Here is a 6,000-nt window from a genome sequence, read left to right on the forward strand (position 1 = left end):
TTGCTTTCATGTAGCATGTATTCCATTTTTCTCCCTTTGCCTCTCCCTTAAAAAGCCTCTCCTTCTCTCTCATGAAACCTATTTCTAGTTTTAAAATCTAACTTACAGTCCCCCATGCTTAAATCTAGTTTACACGTAAGAGAGTAAACTTGAATATTCCAAGTCTCATTTCACTTAACATGATGATTTCTGGTTCCTCAGATTTCTTGAAAATTTAACAGTATACATTGGCCCCTCCAAGATATATATATATATATATATATATATATATATATATATACACATAATGAACAACATGATGACATCTTGGGGTCTCTGCTCCTGCATACTTGGGATGTACATAGTCTCTGAGTAGCTTGTCCATCTGCACCCTTGCTTACCCCACAGCTATCTAGGTGACAGATGACCATCCCAGGATGCAAGCTTGTGCTTGGGTGACTCTTGCTAACACGACAAAGACTATCACTGCATCAAAGAGCCTTTAGCACTGACATCATCTCATCACGAGCATCATCATCTCGGCTGCAGCCCCGTTTACCCCACAGCTGTCTAGGGTGACAGTTGACTATTGCAGGATGGGAGATTGTGTTTGGACCTGTCTTGTGCAGCCTACATTGCAGTAGACGATCACTCCATCCCAGAGCCTTCAGTGCTCACCTTGTTTCATCACACAGGAGGCACTGTGTGACCCGTGTCACCACCAGAAGGATGAGGGCAATATGGTGAGATTTTAAGTCCACAACATTTTTTTTGTAAACATCCTGCAGTCACTAATTATCCACTAATTATCTAATGTTAGATAATGTTTATCTATTGCTGTGATCATAAGACCCCTCTCATAGACTTGTACACGCTGGACAAATGCAACAGAATGGATATATAGGGTTCGCTCTATTTCAGATTGAGTTTGGAAATTTCAAGAATTCGTCTTGCTGGATAGGATGCGACCCCTGTATGTGGCCCCCTCAGGAATCCTCAGAAGTGTTACCAAAAATATTCAAGTGTTATAATGGCAAGAATGTATTTGTTTATCTGATTAACAGTTGAAAGTCAGTGGTACAGCAAGTTATGAAAACCAAGAGTAGATTTTACTAAACCCACAAAACATGTCCTTGTATTCATAGTAAGATAGTGATTTAAAATGTCGGACCAAGTAAAGCTGAGTATTTTAATCCAGAAGAGGAGTACTATCTTTTAAAAACAATATGATCTCACCTCCAGTCATTAACCTAAAACTGTTTCTCAGTTGAAAAGCTCTTTTATGTCTTTGCAGTCTTTTTTAACCAACAAAACAATGTGTAGCCAATACACTTCAACTATTTCTTTGAGCCGATCTTGAAACATTAAGTGTGGTATATCACCCCTGGATTGTACTATCGATTTCACTGACTATAAATAGCAAGTCTGCCTGATGGAAAAAATATCACTCTTACTTATGTTTCATAATCATTAGTTAACTGTGTCAAAACACCTTTAAAAATATTTGTAAGGGGAAAATTGGCTGGGTGGGTAAAAAGTTTATATCTTTAACGATATTCACACCTAATAAAGCCGCCCCACTGAGATGGCAGGCATGTGGGGGAGGGACTGTGTTCCTTCCCTCAAGATTCTTTAGAATTATACAGATCACATGCATGAAAATTATTCATAGCCCTCTTTTTCTTAATATTACAAGGATGAACTAGATGTAAAAGAGTTTTGGTAGATATATAGTGGTTTTTAAATCCACGTTAATGAGGTGGAAGAAATAGAAGAGAATCTCAGCTTTTATGTATTAGAAGGTTTTTCAATGTCCATGACTTCTAGCAAATCAGAAAGATCATGATCAATAAGAGATATTCTTTATTGTTAGCTGAAGCATCAGAATATAAGTCCACAAAGACATGACATAACCCTTAAAAGAATATACTATTGTCTGAGCTATTGGCCTTGATTTCCATCACTGGGAAGGAGACAAAAGAATCCTGAATTAGTAGCTAGCCTAGGCAACAGAGTAAGTTCAAGGCTAGCCCAAGTTACATAGCAAAATCCTGTCTCAAAACCCCAGGCTCAGTGATAAAGAGTTTGTCTAGTGCTTGTGAAGCTTTGGGTCCAGTCTGCACCACTAAAACCAGTACTGCAGGACCACTGTGGGCTGAACAACTACTTTCTAGTCCATACATTGTAGTGTACTTTCAGGCTCAAGCAAGGCAGAGAGAAATCGTCTGGAACAAGGATTGAGAGAAAGCAGAGTAAAGAAGAGGTGAAATTGCTGAGTTATTTCTTCTCGAAAAGTGCTTCTCCTCTTTGTGCTTGAGACTGCTTTACTCTGTGGTCCAAGCTGGCCTGGAACACATTATGCAGCAAAGGTGTGTCTTGAACTCATAACACCCCGAATGCCTGACTCTCCAAAGTGTGGGACTTACAGGGATGGCCCACCATGCAGAATTCTTTGCTTGTCTTTACGAATGTGCGCGTCATCCTTGCGCAGGGGCCATGCTAATCTTCTCTGTATCTTTCCAGTTTTAGTATATGTGCTGCCGAAGCGAGTTCTTGTTTGTCTTTACAATACTGGGGATCGAACCCAGGGCTTCAGGTGCCTAGACAGGCTTCCCAGTACTGAACTGGATCTTGTACAATTTGTTTGGTTTTATTTCTTTCGGGCTCTGTGATACCACTGATCTTTATAAATCAAAGGGGGAGGGTAGAGAAGGGCATTTTTTTTTCTCAATTAGTTCCTTCTGGCATCCAGTTTCATGATAGTTTCAGGAAACAGTACTGCGTGCAAAGTGAGCACAGGCACTAAACACCCATGATCCTTCAAGCTGCTCGCTCAATTACATCGCCTGGCAACAGGGCTTTAGAGCAAGCACAGGCCCAGTGGTTCCTCTCGGCCGATAAAAGTTTGTGCATGCCACTGACCTTAAGGGTTTTGAGAGACAAAATATACTCAATAAATAGTAAAGGAAAAAGAGTCACACTGGACTTACTGAAAATCAATTAATATGCTCATTGTATAAAATGCTCTTACTTTAGTTTAAAACTCTACCGTCCAACATGAGGACCACTGGCCGGATGTAGTTCTTTAAATTTAATTAGGTTAAAGTCAAATGTGATGACATATGTATGAGTTAACTGTGACTGCACTAAAACTTCAGTTCCTTAAGGCCAGCAATCATGTGTGACCGGGGACTGTCATGTAGGGGAGTAAAGTAATCCAAAGGACATGTGTACTACCCAGCACGTTTTGTGGACAGCTCTTCAACGGAGTATAAAACTTAGCTGACTTTAAAGACACAAAAACCATATTCCCTTCATATCCTAACGCCCCATGTAACAGATTTATTCTGTAGACTTTCTGCTTCAAGAGAACACCGGATTACTTTTTGCTTAAGTTTAAAGCAGAAACACACGTTTTTATTCTGCGCAAGATATGATACCTCAGCAACTTGTGAGTGTGAAAGAAAGCAAACGTAGCCAGGAGGGATTCCTTTATTATTTCTTTTATTTCCCAGAAATATCAACTTTCACATGGTGTTAAAAATTGTTTCGGTTGGTTGAATCCAGACTATTCCCATGTGGACATCTGCTGCCCTTGCAGGGGCATCCGAAAGACTCTTGTGATCAGAATTTCAGGTGGTCTTAGGTCATTTTTCAGAATGTGTGGGGAACCAGGGGATATATCACACACCAAGGCAGTAACTGTCCATCCAGCCCAGCATCCTGCCCCCCACTGGAGCACAGATGGACAGATCAAAGCACAGCAGACATTCCTCACAACACATTTAATTGTGCAATCCTATGCCAGAGACATGTTTTCTCTGACCCCAACTGGTAATCAGCTTATGCCTGAAAGCGTGGGGAAGGGGTCATTAATTATACAGTGAGCCGGGTTTTATCCAGATCACTTTGGTATGCACAATGCCTTGAACTGGTGTTTCTATGCCCCTTCCATAAAAGTGGACCATGGAAAGCTTTATACCATTCCTTATTTTGAGAAGAAAGAGTGATCCCCTAATTAGAAATATTGTTGGCAGGCTGTAGAGAGAAAGAAAGCAGGGTGGGAATGGAATTGTATTATATTAGGTTCATGTAGAAGGTGTGTGTGCGCTGTACCACAGGACTCTTCGTTCTCTTTTATTTACAAAGTATGTAGAAGGTGTAGGGGAAGACAGAGGTTTTCTTATTTCTTTTTTTTTTTTTTTTTTTAATTTATCTTGTTTGTTTTAAATCTGTCACAGTGACCCATGGAGTTTTACCCCGAAGCAAACCAAGAACCTTCCTATAAGCATCGGAGGGTGGGAAAGAACTTCTTCTAGTGTCTTGTCATGAACTCCCCCAAATTTGGAACGAGTGGCCGCTTGCCTTTGGAATTAGGTATGCATGCCATGTATGAGAAGGGGCAGGGCTCTGACCCACAAGAGACAGCCCCAATTGTGGCGAATGCCAACAGGGTCATAGAACCTGGGGACAGGAGAAACAAGGAAGGAAGGGTGCGATTGTCAGTTTCCATCCACCCATGGACCTGCCATTCCCATGCTCGGGGCCAGTCCTGCTGAGGAGGAAGTGCTCTGAGTGCCTTGGCCTGAAGCTCGAGGCATTAAACACTTGCTGCATATCCTTACCGGAACAATTGGTCCACACGTTTCTTTTTCCATAAAACAAGACTAAAAAAACCCATCCTGTCACACCGCTCTGAGGAAAAGATAAGATTGTGTTTGTAGAAACCCCAGTACGTGTCTTACACTCCGGATCACCGTCATCATGAGCCAGTGGGCGTCTTTCCATGGTAGTTCCCTAGATCTGAGTGTCATCTATACACAAATAAAGCCTGCCTATTATGACCTACTTTCTTAGGCCTCTGCCTTCATCTTGGTGAGGTGACAAATGACTGGGACAAAAAGTATTTCCTTCCCGGGGGCTTCCTTTTTATTCTCTCTGAGATGGTTTATACTGCTTTCACATAAATTCTTTCTTCCTGTGTTTTCATGATCCAGCATCAAAGACAAGTGGCAGCTAAGGTAGAAGGAAGGAGGAGGTTGGAAAGAAGTAAGAGCCGTGGGCTGGAGTTCGGGGGAAGGTAAAGAGCAAAGTTAAGGAGTGTCTACGGATGCAAGCAAAAGCTTCGAGAAGAAGCAGACATTAAAATGAGGAAGGGACGAGGGGTTTGACATCTAAGGCTATTGGATGAGAGTGCTGTTTACTGCTGCGTGCGTGCGTGCGTGTGTGTGTGTGTGTGTGTGTGTGTGTGTGTGTGTGTGTATCCCAGAAATGTCTTTACTGGGGTTTGCAACTGAGCAAGTTCTGGCTAACTCCCATGCACCAACATGTGTGAGGAGGATGCCGGTGCTGACTGGTGCCCTCCTCCCTTATCTGTGTTTGCATCCACTCACACTGATGAAATGTCTCTCTATCTAATGCACCATAAGATTTTCAGTGTTTCATATCGGAAGGAAAATATACCATCGGTACTATAACCGTGAGACCAATTTGTACATCCTGTGTATGGTGAGGTGTTTGTGTGTGTGTATGTGTGTGTGTGTGTGTGTGTGTGTGTGTGTGGTGGATGGGAAGACTTGAAGATAAGGCCTTTTCACTGTGGGAAGTTGTGCCGTGAGACATAGAGCTGGAGGGGAAAGCTAGCTGCTTTCTGGCTGCCTCGAGGGCTGCATCTCATAACAGAGTAGCTGAGAATATAGTTTTCCATTGGCCCAAGGTCTATTGTTCCAGTGCAGGAACCTGGCAGGTTCAGAGCCTGGCAGGCAGACCTGTGCCCTTTATGAGATCATTCTGCTGTTCCATTCATTGACTCAGATGTGCAGGGAACTCAGGACCATGCTAATACATTTAAAGTACCTCAAACACCCAGGAAAATTGGTGGTCTCCCTCCCTTCATGGAGGTAAAAAAAGAAACACAATGCCAAATCACACAGGAAAGGTAGCACAACCTAAAGACTTGTTTTATTTTTTTTTAAAGAAAAATATTTTTAAAAACTATTAATTACCTAGATGATCACAACT

This window comes from Micromys minutus (assembly GCF_963924665.1).
Source record: "Micromys minutus genome assembly, chromosome: 6".
In the NCBI taxonomy this organism is placed as follows: Eukaryota; Metazoa; Chordata; class Mammalia; order Rodentia; family Muridae; genus Micromys; species Micromys minutus.